The 21,177-nt window shown below is 35.2% G+C and overlaps 1 long non-coding RNA gene across 3 annotated transcripts in view; it reads right to left on the bottom strand.

Annotated features, from left to right (window-relative positions):
- The window catches only part of LOC129145334 (uncharacterized), a 443,968-nt gene that overhangs the window by 59,438 nt on the left and 363,353 nt on the right, over nt 1–21,177 (bottom strand). The window contains exon 1 of one of the 3 annotated variants that reach the window (XR_008550800.1): nt 10,558–10,646. The exons of the other annotated variants lie outside the window; for them this stretch is intronic. This is a non-coding gene — a long non-coding RNA (uncharacterized LOC129145334). Of the gene's footprint in view, nt 1–10,557; nt 10,647–21,177 lie in introns of those variants that run through there. 3 annotated transcript variants of the gene reach the window in all.

Genomic DNA, 21,177 nt, shown 5'->3' with positions numbered 1-21,177 from the left:
TTTTGTAAAGATATTGTGGAGGATTACAAAATTCTAACTGAATCTGTGACTCTTTTCATCCAACTTGGCATATTATTTGATTGGTGTAACTCTTACACCAAAAAAGCACTTAAATGTCTAAACAAGAGACCAGAGAATCTGGACAAGACTGCAAAATAAAAAAAATACATTTTCCAGAGTATCAAAGTCATAAAGATTTAAAGAGTCATGGTCCCACAGAGAAGAAATGTCCACAGAGATATTACAAGTAATGCTGCTTTTCTTCCAAAGTGGTTAGTTAGTGCCTAACAATAGCAATAAAAAACATTTTGGATCAAATGAAACTTTGTTATGGAGGGTAGTCCTATGCATTAGAAGAAATGTAGCCACATCCTCAGTCTTTGCCTGCTAATACAAATGATATCATGACAGCAGTGACAATCAAAAATGTCTAGATATTGCCAGATGTGAAGAGGGTGGCAAATTTGCTTCTACTTGAGAATGACTGCTATGGAGCATTTGATGAGCAAGAGAAGTATCTGAAAAACTGGGCAGAATTTTAAAACTGAACTGTAGTTAATAGCATTGAATGGATCTTGTAGGTTAGACTCCTGAAGGGCTACCACATAGCAGAAAGTTTAAACAAAAAATAAAGAAGTCCTTCTTGAGACCCAATTTTGAATCACCTCTGTCCATGACTGGAGCCTAATTACCTAAAAGAGGCAAAATTTAATCCTCTCTGAAAGAAGGTAACATTAGCGAGGCCATCAAACTATTTCAACAAGTTTTGGTACAACATGTACTTATTGTTATATTTCTTTAAAGGCCTGAAAGAAGTTAATTGACCAAACTCAAGAGTGAAAATGAAATTGTCAATTGAAATAAGTGCACACTTACAAATTCTATGAATTTAACAGATGCAACTTAATGTAACAGGTATAATTCATATTACAAAATGTGTAATTACAGGACAGAATTATGTGAAATAGAACACATGTTGAAAAGATTAAAAATTAGGAAAGAGTAACTAGCATAAAGTTAATGATGAAAAAATTATTGTGTTTACAGTACCAGAAGTAGAAGAGAAAATGCTAAGACAGAAGTAATGTTTATTATGGTAGAATTTTTTTATTTTCATGAGCAACTTCATCCCATGAATTTTAAAAGTTTCATAAATTCCAAAGAATATACATAAGAAAAACTGTAACTAACTGCATCATAGAATGCTGAAAAACAAAGACAAGAGAAACTTTAAGATCAACTAAGGAAAGAAATGTTACAGATGGAGTAATATAACTAAACTAACTTCCCAACTTAAACAGTGGAGGCATGAAGATAGAGTATTTTCTGCCAACCTTGAACTACATATGTAGTAAAAGTATCTATTAGAAATGACCAAATTTAGATAATAAAATATTAAAATATTTTTCATCACCATAATTGCACTGAAAGTTTTAAATGTGTTCATTAAGCAGAAGAAAATCAATCCTGGATAGAACCTGGATAATTCAGGATGGAATATAGGTCAACAGAAAGGGTGAATAGTTGGCTAAAGCTAGATGAATATAATTATATACAAAATGATAATGAGCCTCGTGGTGTTTAAATCATATCTGAAATTAAACTGCATGCAACTGTCAAAAAAGACAGAGTATAAATGTAGTATGTGTTGCAGTTCTCTATCTAGGAAAAGCAAAATTGTTAATTCCTACTAGTTATATGTTTAAGCCTGCAGGATAACTACTAAAATAATAGTACCAAATGCATTAGTAAAAGGTTTCTAGAGCAGGAAAATGGAAAAAATAAACAGTTGTTCATGTAAGTGGGAAAAATATGTGTGAATATATTGAATATGTGTGTACAGATTACCAAGAACAAATGAAAAATGAATAGTAAGATAGATTAATGCATCAATATTCATATTTAATTTAAGCAGCCTTTACCATTAAAATATCAAAAATTATTGAGCAAGTGCCTGTTACTAAGTTATTCTACTGGATGATTACTACTGTGAATAGGTATAATTTCCAGATAAACCATGGCATCACAGATATCACATGAGTTTTGTTTCAACAATCCCCTAAAGAGATCTCATTATGCATATAGGTTTTACATTGCATGTTAAACTATATTATTCTTGAGAGGTTTACCAAAAATATTTTACTGTTTTTTACTTCCATCTCTGCTTCTAATAAAAAGATGCATCTCTTATATTGTTTAAAGTTATTAAATGCCCTTGTGTAGAAAAATAAATGGTAATGTTCAGGATCCACATCAAGCCAATTAAATCAAAATCTCTAGGCTGGCATACCAGTTTCATTTATAAACAAATGCCTAAAGACAATCTTTTAAAATTTTCTTGCACAAATAAAACATTGTTAATATTTAGTAAATTTAACGACTATTATGGATTTGCAAGAAAAAATGCTTTAATGTAAGGAGGTTTTATAAGAGTAAAATGAAGTTTCTTTTTTTAAAAAAAAGAACAAGAGCTCTACTGTTTATCAGCTAAGAGGCAGCACAAGGGAACATTCTGTAGTGTTGGAAATGTATATTTTCAACAGGATATTGAGTCAATACTTTTGTAAATAATCACTAAGCTATATACAAAAGTGACGATGCATTTTATATAAGTTATGAACAATAAAACATTTTTTAAAAAATAAAACTTGCATAGTTCATTCTTAATGTATGACTAAGAACCATGAAACTAAAGGGAAAATGCAGGCAAAACAGAACCTTGAATAGTGAATGTACACAAGAATGAAAAATATAAAATACGTAGAATTCATTCTATACTACAGCATTAGTAGAGTTGTGGAATGATTAAATATGGTGCAATGAAGAAGAAAAACATGGGGAAAATAGAAGTTCTAAATGGATCAGATTGGAAAATTGGATTATGAGGTATAATCTATGTTTAGAAACTTGGATAGAGGTTCAGAACAATACAAAGGCAAACATGCCCTAAAAATACTTGGGGAGTTAAGGACGATATTTAAACATCAGTGTTTGAGTTTAAAGATACAGATTTGGGAGTTTTCAAATTTCAACTGGACAATTTCTTCCAAATTGCTGGAGTAGAAAGAGATTAGCAGATGCTCTAGGATAAACCCTGGAGTACTACCAAGATCAATGGCCTGGAAAAGAAGAGGATTGAACTGGAGAGAATATAAGCCACACAAAGAGAGAAGAGAATTTGGGACCTCGGAGACATAGAGCTAAAAATATAAACAGTTTTGCAGGAAGAAACTAACTGCCTGTGTCAAAAGATGTTGAGACCCAAAAAAAGAATAAATTAGGTAATACCACTGAAAAACTTGTCACACCAAAGTAGTTTTGTGATGTGAAAATAAGAATTGCAGAGAAAATTTGAATAATTAGATATTAAGTGTGGGAAGTATAAACAAGTCCAAGAGTTGAAGACAGACCCTTAACAGAACGTTTAGAATTATATGCTAAATACAGTTTGCATCAGACATACAATATAATGCATTGTAATTGCTCAACATGCGTTAATGACTAATTATATGATTACAGAACATAGATATGTTTATTATGTGGTTATTTGTTTTATGCACTGGAGATGAAAATCCTTTAATTCAATAAGTAAGATTATGAAGATTGTACTGTTATGGGCAAAGCAGCTAATATTTTCCCAGTAGAGGCTCATTTATTTTTATGTTTCCTTCATAGTCAAATTCCTAGTATCTTCTTTAGAAGATGTGTAGTCAATTGTACACATCAAATCATTTGGCAAGGAGCTCTGATAAACTGTCTTTGAAACTACCAATTATAAAAAACCGTATGACTCCTAACTTTAAAGCAAGTGGATTTCTGAAGTGGCACTGTATCAAAGTTAGAATCTTTGTAATTAAAGAGCTTTCCCAACCTTCTGTGTAATGACACACTGACATCCAAACTCGTATCTACAAACTAAATACATAAAATCCAATGTTCAGTGTCCACAAACTATTAGGTATTTCATCTCTTCTAAAGAAGGAAAAAATGTACCTATGTTCAAGTCACGTCAGAGATATTTTTTAAAAAGTATTGTCATTTCTTAACTGAAATGACTCACACTAGCCTAGTTTATAACCTCAATGATGCACTGACAAAAAAAAACTAGAATAAAAATGGGATGATGCTAATTGCTGTTTTTAAAAATGGACATTTTAACTCAATAGTTCAGTATTGTCAACCAAGATCTTCTAATATTCTTAACATATTGGATGAGAAAGGAATATAAAAATTAAGTAATTTACCAAGTTCTCAATTGATATTGCTATTTAAATTTTCTTTATTTTTAGTTTTCCATTATCTTTTCTTGGATATGTTTGGTTGACTGACTTACTGACTTACTGTGTTTCTGGTCAACATTTTGTTTTGTGGTTACCATAATGGTTGTCTTTCCTACCCAATTATAAGGTTAATTATTCACATAAAATAAATAACTAAAAGAATGGATACATACCTTTATATAGGTTAAATTTCCTGAGACTTAGTAAACACTTAAATACAGTAAGAAGAAACTGGGAATAAAGGCAAGTATTGGTGCACGTAGCTGAAATGTAACTTGGAAAAAATTGTAAACTTTGTTATGTAAACCACTATTTCTAAAAATTAATGTCAATACTGATGGAGGGAAGAATAGAGAACCTAAATAAGCTTCACAAGACTAAAACCTGGCTCACACAATGCCAAGAGCTGGAAGTGGGGGTAGGGGGAAATAACATGACCATTAACCCAGCTGTAGAAATCAAGATCCTTAGACTCCAGTGCCTTCTCACAAGGCATAAGACCCAAGCAGGTACCAGACTGCTGTAGAGTGTCTGGAGCACAGACACACTGACCTGAGGATAGAGATATGGAGATTGGGCCCATTGTGGAATCTCCAGTCAATCTCTGGTCTCCAAAATCAGCAGCAAACAGGCCATACCACAAAGGAATGAGCCCCTCCCAAAGAGAAGGCTTTATCAATACATTCTCTAACTGGCAGGGGGCAGCAGTCCTCCTGTTCACCTGTGCTTAGGCAGGTGCTTTTCACCAACTCTCTCTCCCTCTGCAGGGCAACAGCCTTCCTGGCTGCCCGTAACCTGTACCTGCTGGGACTTCTCTTCAATGACCTCCCTCAGCAGAGGCAGCTCTCCTCAAGGCCGCCCCCCTGCAACCATGCAGGCCTCTCTCAGCAAACCTGTCTTTTCAGGGCAGCTCTTCCTGCCCGCTTGTGTCTATGCAAGTGTCTTTTACTTTTCTGTCCCTTTTCAAATAAACCTGTTCTTTAAATATAACTACAGTCTCTGTCTCGTGGAGAAACTCTCCTGGGAAACTCATCGCATGCCACTGAAAGGGGAGCTCTGGTGAAACCTTTCCCAGAGTGAACCCAAGGACCCCACACTCCAAACCCACAGACTCCAAAAACCATATCAAGTACTAATCCCTGGACTGATATAGACATTTCACAATATGTATCATTAAATGAATTAGCTTTAAGAATTCATTAAATGAGATAATTTTCTTCAGAATATTAATAATTATGTGAAGTGGTTATTAAATATATATTATATAAGGCATTATAGGCTTCTTAGGGTTAATTTTTTTAGAGCCAAAGTAATCTGCCAAGGAATGAAAAATGAAAACCTACCATCACTTTTGCATTTCTGATTGCTCTTTGTGACAGCAGTGTCAAAGACAGAATTGAAGGAAAATGTCTATGGAAGAAAAATTATAAACTCCTGAACAAAGAAACTATTACTAGATGTGAAGAAAGAAGAAAGAGTTGATACCCACTTAGAATTATTAGTAATTAGTGATTAATAATATGTGCTCAAGTCTGAATTATTAGTTGGAATTAAGGAAGAAAATAATTAGAATGCCATGGCTTCTGTGATGAAATGATTCCAAAGTTAGAGGATCTGTCTCATTGCAAATTAAGTACATTGAACAGAAAAAACAGACAATTGAGAACACGGACCAATAGTATCACAAGATCAATCCAGCTGGCATGGTGCTATGGGAACCACACATCCCTAGAACCTTACATTGCTATGATTTCACTCCACTTAAGCCCTTGGAGCTTTTGATTTACTCTTTGGATATAGAAAAGGATCTCTTTGGGCTTCCTTTCCTTCCACGCCACCATAGTAGCCTCAGGGATTCAAGATACATATTCTGTTACAGGTATCTCTTCCCAATCATCAATCGGAAACTGGAAAAATAACTGGTAGATAGTTCAAGAGTCCCACAGGGTTCTCCTGAGCAGATCGGGATGAATTTTCACTAATCACATCACTGCTATGACCATCATTATGAACATTTATCTGTAGGGATTTAAGGATGGTTGATGCAAAACTTCTGATGCTTGGGTTTTATTTTTCCCTCTTCTTTAACAGTTTTGGCCTGTGGTTCTCAAGATTAGACTAATAAACTCCCTACATTGACTGATACATTCAAAATAATCCCAATCAAAATCCTAGCTGGCTTATAAAATGCAAAATTTATTTTTAAATAGAAAGGACAAAGAGCAGACTAGTTAGAGCAATGTTGAAAATGGAGAATCGGGTTGGAGGACATAAATTCTCAGATTTCAAGCATTAAAATAAAGTGACAGTAAATAATCAAGACAATGTGATATTGATACAAGGATAGGTATTACAGGTAGATGAAGATAGTCCAAAAATAGACAAGTTAAACAGATTTATATCAAAGGTGCTAGGGTAATATATGAAAAGATAGCTTTTCAACAAATAAAACAGAAAACTATTGTTTATTATCACATTATATATCAAAATTAACTAAGTGGATAATCAAGAAAACAAGAGTAAAATGATAAAAGTTTAAAATATTAGTAGGAACATTTCTGACAATAGGCAAATATTCCTTCATTAAGACTGAAAAAGACACTCAGATAAAAAATTGGAAAACATCAAAATTGAAATTAATCTGCTCTTCAAAAACACTCAAATATTTAAGATATATATTTTACAAATAAATTTTATCCAGAATAATAATGAAACTTAGTAAGATGAGGCCCCATAATCCTCAAATCTATGGGCACATTTTAAGCTATTTAACAATCATATGACACAGTAGGGCACACTAAAAGATGCTTACTATCACTAATGAGAAATGGAATGTAAAAATGTCATCCACTAGATCAGTTATGAAAACAGAACAGTGATCTACTATCTGCACTAGCATGTCCAGGAAGCCATACCACAATCTCTAATAATCAGCCCCCAATGGTCAAGATTTAATCAGTAATTTCCAGCTTCCCTAATTTTTGCCATTATTTCCAACCCAGAAAAAGTGAAATATGTTCTCCTAGCTAACCACATTAAGATGTCCCACCAAACAGTGCATATCTTGCTTGCTCACACCAACATCTCCAATCAAAGATTATTTGAAGCCTTCCCTTTTTTCACACTACAGCACCATTGTACATACTTGCAAGTAATGGTGGCTTATTCCCTTGTAGCAATGAATAAATAACCTTTGCCCTCATTCAGTGATCTTTATTTCTACAGGAATCATAAAGGAAATGAAAATTAACATCATAATGAGATATTAAAGAAAGTCAAATATCTGACAATTTGAAATGTTCACAAGAATGTAGAGCAAGGGTTCCCAACTGAAGGTGATTTTTGCCCTCTGGGAGTATTTGGCAGTATCTGGAGACAGTTTCAGTTATTATAACTGGAGAATTAAAGAGGTACACTACTGGTACTAACTGCATAAAGGCCAGAGATTCTCTTAAGTATCTAAAATGCAAAGGGAAATCCTCCACAAGAATTCTTCAGCTCAAGACTATCATTAGTGCTGCTGGTCAGAAAACCTGATGCAGAGCAAATGGAACCCCCCAAATAAGTCTATCAGGGTATGATCAAGAAATCCCATTTATAACTATTTACCTAAGTCCTGTTCACAGCACTTGTAGTGGAATAGTCCCAGCAACATGAACAAAATGAAAAAGTAGATAAATGTTGGTATCCTTACTATGGAATTCTACTCAGTAATGAAAGGTACAACAGTAATATATTTACAGCATGGTTAATATCAAAAACATTACATTAAGTAGAATCAACGCAAAAGACTTCATAGTGTTTGATCCCAATAATATGAAATTCTAGAAAAGGCAAAACCACAGGGATAGAAGTTAGATCAGTATTTGCCTGGGTAGGGATCAGAAAAGTGTACACAATGCAAAGCAGCAGAAACTTTAGAGAGTGTTGGAATTTTTCTATACCTTCATCGTGATGACGGTTAAATATATATAATCATGAAAATTCAATCTATATACCTTGAGTAAAAATTCTTAAAATTTACATATAAATACATTATTACAGAATGATTAACTGTGTTGAATACCCCCAGAAAATTTCAGCAATATATTGGGAAAAAAGAAAAAACAAAAAAAAGAGGAGGCTGCTGATGAACTTATCTAGAGCAGTTTGAGAAAGGTGGTAGGGGGCCTCCCCAGTGGCTCAGCAGAGCCAGTTCGATCCCCGCCTGCTCCCCGACCACCGGAGGAGGGCTCCACATGGTGTGCAAACCCCCCCCCACCGCCCACTGCTCCCCTCAGCAGTGTACCCCAGTCTGCCTGCTCTGCTCCCTGCTCTGGCTCTGGTGAATTCTCTCACCCTCCCGCTCTTCTGACTGTACCCACTGCTTGTATAAATGAATAAAAATAAATCTTAAAAAAGAGAGAGAAAGGTGGTAGGGTAAACAGTCATTTTAGTGGACTGCACATAAATGATACAGACCATAAATACCTTTAGAAGTTTGAATTGAATAAGGAAGACATAAATGGCATAAGAAAAACATCAAAGCTAAAATGAGACTATTTTAATATAAAGTTTAAGGGGGATTAGGCTCAAAAGCAATTTTCTCTCTCTCTCTGTCTCTTTTTTTTTTTTTTTTTTTTGGTAAACTAGAAAGCAAGGAAATTTGCCTAGAGTTTGGGAGCATTGTGACGCTAGTGTTTTGGCTACAAGTAAAACTTATAGTCAAATTTTTATAGGCAAAAGGAAGAAATAGTATGATCTGTAGTTAATAAAGGTTAACAAAGGATTAGGCAGTGCTAATGGTGATGGTAAACATGTAGTCAATGAACTAAGATTAATGGTTCTTATTTCTAATGCTGATATCTATTGATAGTTATTTTACAGGGCCTCCCCGGTGGCACAGAGGTTGAGCGCTGGGTTGCGAAGCTGCCCGCAGCCTCTGCAGCGCCGTTTTGATCCTCGGCTGCTCCCCGGCCACCAGAGGAGGGTCCCACATGGCGCGCAGACCTCTCCTGCCACCCGCTGCTCCCCTCAGCAGTGTGCTTCGGTCCTTCTGCCTGCTCTGCTCCCAGCTCTGGCTATGGTGAATTCTCTCGCCCTCCCGCGCTTCTGACTGTACCCAGTGCTCGTATAAATAAACAACAACAACAAAAAAAATCTAAAAAAGTGTTATTTTACACAGGACAAAGGTTAATTTTAGCATAATCTGTTAGAATTTTGCTTGGCAGGGTGGTTGAAGGAAGGAGATACAGAGGTATCAAGGGTGTTGGTGAGATTATTCTTTCAGACAATCAACTGTCAAATACATGACAAGTAGAAGAGTTCAAGAAAGAACTATTCACTTTCTTAGAGATACGTATCTTAACAATAAATCCCTGCTTCTGTAGAATACACACAAATGCACATACTTGGCCAAGACCATTTCAAAAGCATCTGCTAAGGGAGACAAATTCAATAAAAATGCAGAACAGATAAAATGATACTTTTTTTCTAAGTCTGTATATAAATAAAAACTAGAAGTGTTTAAAGGTGATGTCTCTCTTAGCATGATCTCAGTGCAAGCTGTAACAAAGAATTGGAGAATGACAAATCCCTTAGATGGTCTTCTGGTTCATGACTAACACATCATCTTAACATTTTGACAAACGGGTTGATATTTTTCATGAAAAAAATTATCCATAAGTGAATTAAATCTGATAGGAAAGGGAAGTATTTTACAAGGTCTTTATTTGCACAACCTCTTAACAATTCAAACTAAAAAATTTATCACATTCTGTCAAACTATGCTTTAATGATTATCATGTATACGCAAAGTAAAATGCCTTACTTATTTTTATTTAAATGAAGTGATTTGTATGATTTTGACATATATTTCATATTTAAGTATCTAATATACAAAAATGGTGATACAAATTCTAAAATTTGGGATTTTTAAATTCTCATGCAATAAACCAAAAGCCTCAAAAGACCCGTTTCTCATCTGTTTCAACATTAACATTAACCATAGGTGATTCAGGGAATTCCCAAGTTGTACTTGCTGTTACTAAGCCTGTAAATGAATACATCTGTGTGTCCGTCTGTGTGTGTACCTGCTTCATACAAAGCGCCACCTGTAACAATGACTGAAAATGTACACCTTAGAAAGAGGTTCTGCAATCCCAGAGGTAAAAAAGGACCCTTTTTTCCCGACATGTTTCACTTCAGATGTGTTGTCATCTATGAACCTAAAACTTTCCAAATAAAGCACAAGGTCATTTACAAGAAAGTATTGATTGTTTTAGAAAATAAGTCTTACATATCTATACAGGTGAGGTTAAGCACCACTTCTGAAGGGAAGTAGGACTGCGTTTGTCTAGACTGTGAAACCGAAGTTTAGATAAAGAATCTGGCAATGAAGCTGAAAGACAGAAAGGATAAAAGGAACAGGGCATTATTAATGCTTATCACTCCTTAGGTCCATGCAGTTCAATGATGGTTTCAAAGGGATGTGCTGATAAAGGATTTGCCTGTAGTTTGACACAGAGTGAGGTGGCTCCACTAAGCCTTTTGTGGAACAAAGAAAGCTGAGACACTTCTGAAGCTTGAATAGATGAATGACAGCTCTGAATCAAGTGGCAACATCTTCTCCCTCAGGCTTTTGTTAGATATACATATTATATATAACAATGTGTGTGTGTGTGTGTGTGTGTGTGTGTGTGTGTGTGTGTACCAAAGTAGCAACTGAAATTACTGCCTTAGTCCCTAAAACTTTTAAGAGTACATAGAAAGCCTTAATATATTTTTTTAAAGATTTATATATTTATACAAGCACTGGGTACAGTCAGAAGCGCGGGAGGGTGAGAGAATTCACCAGAGCCAGAGCTGGGAACAGAATAGGCAGACTGATGATACACTGCTGAGGGGAGCAGCGGGCGGCAGGAGAGGTCTGCGCGCCATGTGGGACCTCCCTGATAGCCGGGGATCGAACTGGTGCTGCAGAGGCTGCGGGCAGCTTTGCAGCCCAGCACTCAACTGCTGTGCCACCAGGGGAGGCCCAGAAAGCCTTAATATTGAGAAAAATAGCATATTTTCACTTTTTTTTACATATCTTAAATTTGCTGAATTTTTTTTTAAAAGATTTATTTATTTACACAAGCACCGGATACAGTCAGAAGTGCGAGAGGGTGAGAGGATTCACCAGAGCCAGAGAGGGGAACAGAACAGGCAGACTGACAAAACACAGTGCTGAGGGGAGCAGCTGGCACAGCAGGAGAGGTCTGTCGCGCCATGTGGGACCCCAGAGCCAGAGCGGGGAACAGAACAGGCAGACTGACGAAATACACCGCTGAGGGGAGCAGCGGGCACGGCAGGAGAAGTCTGTCGCACCATGTGGGACCCTCCCTGGCAGCCAGGGATCAAGCAGGAGCTATAGAGGCTGCGGGCAGCTTTGCAGCCCAGCACTCAACTGCTGCGCCACCAGGGGAGGCCCAGAAAGCCTTAATAAATTGAGAAAAAAAGCATGTTTTCACCTTTTTTTACATATCTTAAATTTGCTGTATCTTGAAGACTTATGCTACTGAAAATGCCACTGTGTTAGCAGCAATGCCAGAAAATACAGAATATATTAATTTATTTGTCACTAAATCAGACACCTAAAAATTTAAAGATACTCCAGCTAAATTTGTAATAATCATATTGAACACAGTCAATGTATGGTAAGAGGTAAGATCATACATGATCTATTGGACAAAATATGCCATTATATTGATCAACATGATACACATTTCATTTACTTGATGATCAACTAATTTGCTTACAGAATGCTAAATGTCCTGTACTAACCTGCATGCAACAGAGTAAAGTTCTGAAAAGCAGTCAAATGCACACTTGCATTTATTGTTATAGAAATGGTTTTTAAATTTTAAAAATGAGGTATTTGCTTTATATAATATGAAAAATATAAGTGTACATTTTCTGTGATTAAAAAATTAATAACCACTATTAATATTGTGATATATTTAATTATATTTTTGCAGATTTATAGTTGATCCCATCTATCAACTACTTTTCATGAGAGAATTGTCAAGTATAAATAAATATTTATGGTAGGTTTTATTAAGCCATTTCAAAAATTGTGTAAGAGTGGAGAAACTAGAATACTTGTGAAATTAATTTTAAATTTAAAATAGGAAATAAAACAGGTCAAATATTCATATGTACCAAATGTATAGATAAAAATTAAAAGGAGTCATACTCCTCTCCACAAAATTCTGGTAATATACCTAAGAAGCAACCATTTTTGCTCACTTCTTTTGTACCCTTCTAGGAGCATTTTGCCATCAGGAAAAAAAATGCCCTTACTCACTCTCCCCTCTCTCTCCACACTTTTCTCTTTAATATTAGCACAGTATGTCATTATTCAAATCCCTTACTTTCACATTTCCTGTCTCTTAATATTTAAGTTGTGGTTCTTATAAGCTGTGTGTTTGTCTTTTGTTCAATGTGAATTTTTTTTTTAAATTTTATTTATTTATTTATTTATTTATTTATACATACATACATACATACATGCACTGGGTACAGTCAGAAGCGCAGGAGGGTGAAAGAATTCACCAGAGCTGGGAGCTGAGCAGGCAGAGGGACCAAAGCACACTGCTGAGGGGAGCAGCGGGCGGCAGGAGAGGTCTGCGTGCCATGTGGGACCCTCCTCCGGTGGCCGGGAGCAGCCGGGGATCGAACCGGCGCCGCAGAGGTGCGGGCAGCTTCGCAACCCAGTGCTCAACTGCTGTGCCACCTGGGAGGCCCTCAATGTGAATTTTTTAAAGGAACACCTTTAAATTGAATATATTCACTATTTCAGTTTAAATCAATTATGTCTCTCTTGTTTCTATATATCTAACTTACCTGATAATTATTAATATGTCCTTTGCCTTTTTTATGTCGTTTCCATCTCTTACTAACATTCTTTGCTTTCTCCTTTTAGTGGCACTTTAGAATTCAGAACAAGTTACCTTGACTTACCCAATTCAGTTTTTCACCTTAATCCAGACAGAAGCAATTTAAAGTAGTTATTCTTTCAAAAGGTTGAAAAACCCTCATTGCTATGTTGCCAGTATTCAGAGCTCTTTTACCACAGTTTAATTTGCTATTTTAACGCCATATATGTAAAATCATGCCATATAAATGTGTATTTATTTCAATATCCTGCCAGTGAGATTTACCCATGTTGTTGCATGCATCATTCACATTTTGTAGCTCAGTAATATGCCATCAGGTATAGTGTATATCTGATCTTTTGTATTGACTTCTAGATGTTATATATAAAAATATCAAAATTATTTGAAGGTTGTGTTCACATTTTCTGTTAAATGGTGTCCAAGAGCAAATCACTTGACTCTAAAGATAGCTTGAAATGCTTTGGAGTTCTATATCTATAATCCACCCCTATTTCCTGGTTAGTCCACTTGTAAACCAACATAAACTTTGAGTAATGAATCACACATCCTAATCTTCAATAGGTGTTGATTATTAATTTGTGCCCACTAAACCCAGTAAATTTGTCAAAAGTTCTGTTCTCTTAGTTTCTCAGCCTTCTCCTTTAGAAACAGGGATGTTATATGGGTTTACTTAGCACCAAATACATTTTTCCCATTTTTACAATGGGACAAAACTCTTGTTAAGTAAACTACTTCTCCCATCTGTACTTTAAAATACAGTTTTGTTTTGTTTTTTTAATGCCTTGTTTCCATTGTATAAATCCTTGGTTTCCTTTGTTAAGTTTATTCTGAGGTATTTCTTTTTGTAAATCGGTTTGCTTTCTTGATTTTTTTTCTTTTCTAGTTTATTTGTATGTAGGAGCATAACTGATTTTTTTTAAATTCATTTGGTAACCTGCTGTGGTGATTTATTGTGTCAATTAGTTTTCTGGTAGACTTTAGGGTTTCTATGCATATTTTCATGTCATCTGCAAATAGTGACACATTATTTCTTCTTTCCCAGTCTTAATTCTTTTCATATCATTCTTATGCTAATTGCTCAAGCTATGACTTCCAATATTGTGTTGATTAGTACACATGAACACAAAATTTACTATGCACAAGTACATATTTTTGTTTCCTAATCTCAAGTGTGGAAAAATTTTCCATCATACCCCATTCTATGTTTTTGTGTATCATTACCTACTAGTTTTTTGAAAATCATTTAAGAAAGGGAAATACCCTAAACTCCTTTCTATTTTCTTTCACTATAGTTTAGATTCTAAAAAATTATATTCAATCTCTATTTCCAAACATATGTCAATATCCTCATTTAGTTATATGGACAAATGTCTCTAAACAGTGAACATGATTAATTTTTCTAAAATACAATGTATAGTTCAATGATCAAAATTTGACTTACAACTTTGCTTTTTTATTTTTAAATAATTTTGGAAAAATTTAGAGGCACAGGAAGTTGCCAAGATAGCATAGAAAGGCAACATATAACCTTAATCAAGCATCCCATCCTTACTGGTTCATTTTATAGAAAGAGACTCAAAAGGTCAAATGCCATATGAAACTATATAACATCCTTGAAATGACAAAAGCAGAGAGATAGAGAACATATTAGTGATTGCAAAGGTGGAAAGAGGTGGCATCGTACCTTGACTGTAATGAAGTTCCATGGATCTACACATGAGGAAGTTACATAAAAGTGTAGACACCTAATACCAGAGTCAATCCCCTGGGTTTGATAGTAATCTACAGATACCTAACATGTAACCACTAAGAAAACATAGGCTCTGCTCTGTCACAGCTGATCAAGTTGCTGCTTCTGATAAAAATCTTAGAAAGTGTAGAGCCCTCAACTATGGTACCATTCTCTGAGGGTGTGTGCTCTGCTGGAAGGAGCAGTGGTTCTTCTTGACTGGAATCAACAAATGTTCTGGATATGGGTTCAACATTTCTACACATATGCACAGCCTCCCACACAATCCAAGGGTATACAGAGCATCTGTCCACAAATCCAGCATGCTCAATAAATATCAGGCACTTATTTTAAAGAAAAATTAGTGCAGGAGATCTTGGGATTTACGGTTGTTATGTACTGTATCACAGAAGCTGCTGGTTTGATAGAAGTGAGACTGCCTTTTGAAGGTATGGCTGAATAACAAGTTAGATGTGTTCCCTCTGATTTTCAATGCCCTTGTTAGTGTACTGTCCTCTAGGATACAATCTGTAGTCTAAGTCAAAAGCCATTATTCTACCTATATGGTGCTCCCAAAAGATAGACCATGTGGTTCTGGAAAACTTGGTTTGGAAACATATTTCTGCTTTTAAATCATTCTGTTGCTCACTTGAAAAATTTGTGCTTTTTGTCTCTTATTCCCGGAAGGAGTATCACTGCCCCCAGAATTTTTGAAAATGTTACATTAAATTTTAAGCTTGTCTTGATGCCTAGTCACTTACATTTCCTCAGCAGAACGAGAAATCCAGGGAAGAACATAACCTTTTGAAAAGGAGCAACTAATGCTGAACCTCAGGAGACAGAGCTGCCCTAACATATAGGAACAGGGAGGAATATCCAGATGAACCAAACCAACTTCATTTCATAACTTCCTGAAACAATTGTTGCTTTGGAAGAAACTGAAGATAATTCTCCCAGCAGACATACCATAATAAGTTGCCAGCTCCTACCAGGACATTAACTCCCATCATGATCAGAAAATGACCCATACTGAAATATATTTGGAATTTTTTTTTAATCAAGGAAAAGGAAAGACAGCATGATTATTCAAAAAAATTCAGAATATATTAGAATATGGGTTATTCACTGATGATGTTAAAGCTTAATAGGTGTTCGCAGCTTATTGTGGCATACCCGCTCTGAGAACTCTACCTTTAAAGTACTTAAGTGGATGGTGGACAACATGATTTTTGTTACTCAAACTGACTTGAACAGAAGCTACAGAAAGAAGCCCTTGCAAACAGGTAAGTTCTCAGGGCTTTACTCACCCACCATTTTTTCTCTTAATCACTAGCTATTCCACTTCCAAATATAGGGATACCAGAATATTTTTCTGGGGATTTTTATTTTCTAGTTCACACCATTTCCTAATAATCATCCATGTCATTTTACCATCCATCCTACCCAATTTTCATTCCAAGGTCAATCTAGGAATTCCATTATTCATACGGTAAGGCTCTCTTAAGTAATTTATACTTGCTGATACTACTTCATGATGAAACCATAAAAAAAGCTGCTGGACTCTATTTCTGAGATAATGGTTTTTAAATAGTTTTTATATCATATTTTGTACAAATTCTTACTAACCTATTTTAAAATGTATAAAAAAACATGAAGTGTAACACCATGCTTTGTACAACTAGCCCTCATAATGCTCAATAGCGAATGTTTTAACTAAATTGAGTAACTTTCAGTCTATATTATAAGATAAATGATGCTGGCTGGAAATATTTCTGCTATGGTGCAGTTCACTGGAAGAGAACACGTGAACATATATAAAGGAAGAAAATATAGGTATCTAGCTAAAATCCTGACATGCCAAGTAAACAGCAATTTTTTTTTAAATATGTATTCTCCTGACTATTCATGATTCAACAAAATTATACTTATGCTACCAACTGCTAGGACACTTTCAAAGTCAGGAAATGGCCTCCAGGATGTCTGCTGATGAAATGTCATGTTTTTACAAGCTGCACACACACTATTTTTATTTTGGACTTTCAAGTCTGAAAGGGAACATCTGCTCATAGAAGTTCATCAAATACACATATGTGTGTGTATGTAATACACACATACACACACACACACACACATATATAGTTCAGTCACAAAGGACACTGGGAAATATAGTTAGAGGGACCTAGCAAAAGGAACAGAGATACACAGAAGACATTTTGGCATTTTTTGGCTGTGTGCCATTTTTTAGACTATATGGTCTTCCACTACTTGATAAGCTTAAACTTTATAAGGATACTTGTGCCAATGTATAAATTTTATGCATTAATTTCTATACGATTCCCATGAGAAAAATGATTACATATAATACAATTTAATCACACAGGCCCTGAGTGGTGAAAAACTAAAATGACCTTTCTTAGCAAACAGTAGGAGAGCCTTAGATTGGAGTCAAATCTGTCCCTCATGTCTGATGAATCTGTATAGCATTCAGATCATGATCTTTCTTGTTCTGGGGCAGGGAAATCAACTGCACAGCCATCATGCTTCAATTCCACTGCCATCAAGATCGTGCAGGGTCTTCAACTTATGTAGGGACCCATGTTGTGAAATCTATTATCATTTGATCAAAAATGCGCCGTGGACCTGCCTGTCTATATTAGGTACATGCTTTAAGGGATTTATTTTTTAATATCCACATCTATAATTGATATGAAGTAGCAAATAAAGAAAAAATTGTAACTCAACATCCTATTCATCATAGAAAGGAAAACACAGCCAGTGGATCAGCCTGCTTAAAATAAAGAAACAAACAGGAAACCGTAACCAAGAGCATTAGCTTTGAAAGTAGAAATTAAAATTAACTCTGGAAAAGAGTACGCCTATCATCCTTTAAATTAAATTAGAATTTCAGCACTAGTGAACAAATGGCAGACACTAATTTAGATGTTTTTACACCTCCATTTTCAAGGAGATGAAGCAAAATGCTGCAAATCGTCAAATCAGTGGGATCAATTCCCCTGCCATATTCTTTGCTGTAGGTGATAGAGATAGAGATATAAAAGATAAGCCCAATTTTATTAGTTTCTGTAGACTGAGTAAAAATTACAATATGAATATAGATGTGCTTTTCTTTAAAATGACTCAACTTTTTATAAAGTCATTCCTGTGCTTTGCCAATCAATTGAATTCTATCTTTAAGATGGGACATGGCAAACGTGATGCAATATCCTTTGTTATGCTTTGTAACTTCTCTATCACATGATCACACATGTGAAGTAAGCTCCCCATATAAAAAAATTAATGGGGTTACTTGGAAAAGTAATCTTGATTAATTACTACTATATTGTGATATATACTCTATAATCCTGCAAAAAAGTTAACATTTTATATTTTTGTAAGATTCCACTTAAGTGCTTTCATCCTGTCTTCCCAGTTTTATAATCTGAGGACTGACATTTCTTTCCCTCCTTCATAGCAAAATGTCTTATGAACAGCTAGATTTGTTGAATACCCTGTTTTTCACTTTCAAAATTTAAGTCCATCAGAGCATTTCAAAATCCATTTTAACTTTGCAAAATAAGTAAATGGTATACTTTTCTAGTTTATGGAATGTGAATGAGATCAAAATAAAATATAAAGCAATAAAAGGTAAATCATAAATCTTCTGTCATCTATCAAAGTATTCTCATCACCTTTTAGCAATTATTATATAGGACTTCTCTTTTGTTTGTTATTTTATGGTTTTTGGACTTCCTCTACCAAATGGAAATATACACATCCTAAGGAATAAATTCTTAGCCTATAAATTTTAAAAAAATGAAGTATTTAGTCCTATATTGGCAAAAATGATCATGCTAAGCAGGACAACAAAACATTCTGGGAAAAGAGGTAAAAAAAATTATACAAAATTTATTTTGGTTCAGAATACTTTTTAGTGATTACTTAAAATAAAAATAGCATAGAAAACAACAATATTTTTTTCTGAGCAAAGAGCATTCCTATACGATAAATCAAAGCAAGGTCAGTCCTGCCTAGTAGAAAATTAATCTCAGCTTACATAGAAATCAGTAGGAATTGAAGGGATACAATTAATATAATGCTAATTCCTCAGTTTTCTCTGTCTGGCTCTAGATTAATTAAAATTTGGAGATCACTGCAACTCTCCTAGAGCTCCAGTAATCTTATAGTCTCTGAAGAGTAGAATAAAGGATGAGTTAGACCATAAAATTGTTATGGTTTAAAGGAGCTCTCTCCTTGAAAAAGCCTCAAATTTCAGTATGTCTGGAATCATAATGCATGATCCCATTGTCAGAGCAAAGAAACATATTAGATTGAACTGTATAAATTTGTATTCTACTATTTTACACATAAAAATATTACATGAGTTTTGATCTCATACTAGTTTTAAAGAATTGTTTTAGTAATATTTGAAAAGAATTGTTTTAGTAATATTTGAGATCAATGCAAACTATAATCTCACCACAAATAATCAGTCATCAACACTTATAAAATTATGTAAGTTAAATTTAACAGATATTAAAAGTGAATTTTTTTTCTAGGATTGGAGCTGGTAGAAGAGTAAAAAGGAGCATAAGTGTTTATGGATATGTAATTGTATTTAAATAGGGTTTATTCTTATTACATAAAAGTATTCAAAATGATTAGTGATTGTTATTAATAGCTTTATGTCTTATTACTAGAATGATTTCAAAGGGTTAGCCATCAGTTTTCAATAAATCAATGCAAAAAAAGGGAAACTGGCCTATAATTTATTTTAGTGTCTTTGCAGTAGACTCCCTCAGGAGATAATACCTTATTTTGCTCATAAGATCTAGTGAAGTAGTAAACAGTTATTTATGTAAAAATCAGTAAGGCATATGAAGCTTAACTTTTTAACTGCTGTGTAGCTTTTAACAATGAAAACACCAGAACATGGCACAATGAAATAGTGTTGGGAAATGCACCTTAGCAATTTTACAGGAAGCTCCCCTCAATGTAAGTATAAAGTGACTACTCAGAACATGGATAAAATGTGTGGTATTCACTCTATCAGTCATTTGTCCCTTATGTGCTAAAAACCTTGCAGTTCTTTATTTCACATCTCACTGAGAGTAAAACAAATTTTTACCTTGTTATGTAAGTGTTAACTTTTGTTATCCCTCTGACCTCATTTATCATCAGTCTCCCCTTGATTACTCCATCTATTGCTCTGGATGCATTTCCATAAATATGACAAACAAGCTTCTACCTCAGGACGTTTGTATTTTTTGTTCATTCTGTCCACAGTACCATTTCCAGGTCTCCCAAGATTCTGTTCCTCATTTCCTATTGAATCCAATTCAAAAGTGTTTCTATTAGATGAGGCCTCCCTGGTGGCACAAAGGGTTAAGCGTCAGCAGTATGGAGCTATCTGCAGCCAGGGTAGCTACCCACATGGCACATCCCCGGCCAGGGAGCTACCCACATGGTGCATCAGACCTCTCCTGACTCACCTGCTCCCCTCAACAGTGTATTTCAGTCAGTCTGCTTGTTCTGTTCCCCTCTCTGTCTCGGGGGAATCCTCTCACCCTCCCGCACATTCGGCCTGTACCCCAGTTCTTGTATGCATAAATAAATAACTCTTTAAAAAAAAGGAAGAAAAAAAAGAACAGCTGCCAACATCTCTGCTAAGGACTAAAAGAAGCCTCCCTACGAGTCTCTTCCAAGTATCTTTCTATGCGTCTCCCCCTCCATTGTCTTTTCCTTGCTCCTTTGTTGCATCTCCTGGAGGTGGGTGTGGGTGTGGGTATGGGTGTGTGTATCCCCTTACTTTGCAACTGCCCTCCATTCATGAAGTGAGGTTAATGGCCTGCTGGGAGTTGCAATTCAAGGCAGCTGCATGTAAGTGGAGGAAGGGAAAATAGCACCTTTTACTGTACTGCAATGCTACTCCCTTCTTCAGGATATTCTTCCCCCTTTCACAGAGATGCATCTCTAACAACTTGTGTGTTTTAACCTGGGACTTTATAAAGATGGCAAAATAACTATTAGTATAGTCAACAAATTATGAATTCACTGTTTGTAATATTTAGTTTTTCTCTAGGGATCTGGTAAGATTCCTTACTCAATATTAATAAGAAACTGTCACTTTTCCTCTTGCTTCCCAATGCCTCTTTGTGCAGGTTAATCTAATCCTTTTCTTCATGACCTTCTTGCTCCCTGTACTGTAAATTTTATATCTCATTTATTTCTGGTCATCTATTACTATTTGCGA

The sequence above is a fragment of the Talpa occidentalis genome, unplaced genomic scaffold, assembly GCF_014898055.3.
Source record: "Talpa occidentalis isolate TD23 unplaced genomic scaffold, MPIMG_talOcc4v2.1, whole genome shotgun sequence".
Lineage (NCBI taxonomy): Eukaryota > Metazoa > Chordata > Mammalia > Eulipotyphla > Talpidae > Talpa > Talpa occidentalis.
The sequence above is the reverse complement of the archived record's forward strand: the minus strand, read 5'-3'. Positions and strand labels throughout refer to the sequence as shown.